The sequence below is a fragment of the Myotis davidii genome, unplaced genomic scaffold (genome assembly GCF_000327345.1).
Source record: "Myotis davidii unplaced genomic scaffold, ASM32734v1 scaffold811, whole genome shotgun sequence".
NCBI lineage: Eukaryota > Metazoa > Chordata > Mammalia > Chiroptera > Vespertilionidae > Myotis > Myotis davidii.
Genome location: NW_006283149.1, coordinates 136,679 through 137,382, shown reverse-complemented (window position 1 = coordinate 137,382; position 704 = coordinate 136,679). Strand labels below are relative to the sequence as shown.

The 704-nt window shown below is 69.6% G+C and overlaps 1 protein-coding gene across 1 annotated transcript in view; it reads left to right on the top strand.

The window, feature by feature from the left end:
- HERC2 (HECT and RLD domain containing E3 ubiquitin protein ligase 2) overlaps positions 1–704 on the top strand; it is a 78,990-nt gene that overhangs the window by 74,528 nt on the left and 3,758 nt on the right. The gene's annotated exons all lie outside the window — the stretch shown is intronic.

Sequence of the window (704 nt, the reverse complement as noted above, 5' to 3'; positions counted from 1 at the left end):
TGGCTGCCAACTGGCCCGGGGCAGGGTGGGGGGCAGGCAGGGGGCACACCTGGGCCACGCCCTTTAGGGAGCAGGAAGGAGGCCTGAACCCAGAGCACAGATCCAGACGAGCAGAGGGGAGTGTCCATCGCCACAGCCCACAGGCACATGTGGGCGTCCCTGGGCCGAGGCCTCTGCAGGCTGGAAGCCATGCCCCCTCCTGGCGGGCATGTCTCCCCACCCCTTGGGTTCTAGGTGCTCAGACGCGGCCGGTCAGAGGCCTCCGCCCCGACCCACCCTGTCCCCCGGCCTCACGCTCCTGGCCGTCCCGGCTCTGCCCTTCACAGGCTGAGTCACTGCTGTGTCCCCGGGACCAGAGAACTGAGGGGGAGGGCCCATCTCTGGCCCCACGGCTGCCCGTGTGGCGCCCACCAGTCGTCAGACACCAAGGGGAGGCCGTGGTGCCTGACGGCCTGGGCACGTGGCCGCCTCCCCCAGCGGCAGCAGGAGCCTCGAAGAACAGACTGCTTGTTCTGCGCCCTGTGCCCACACACACACACGCATACACACACCCCGCGTGCTCCCGGACTCGCTCAGGGCGTTTTAGGTCAAGTGTCAGTCTGTGGTTTGCTGCGGAGCACGTGTGGCCACGCGGGCGGAAGAGCCCCTGCAGGGCCGTCAGCGGGCACAGCGCGGTGCTGGGCGGCGGCCGCTCCCTGCAGAAG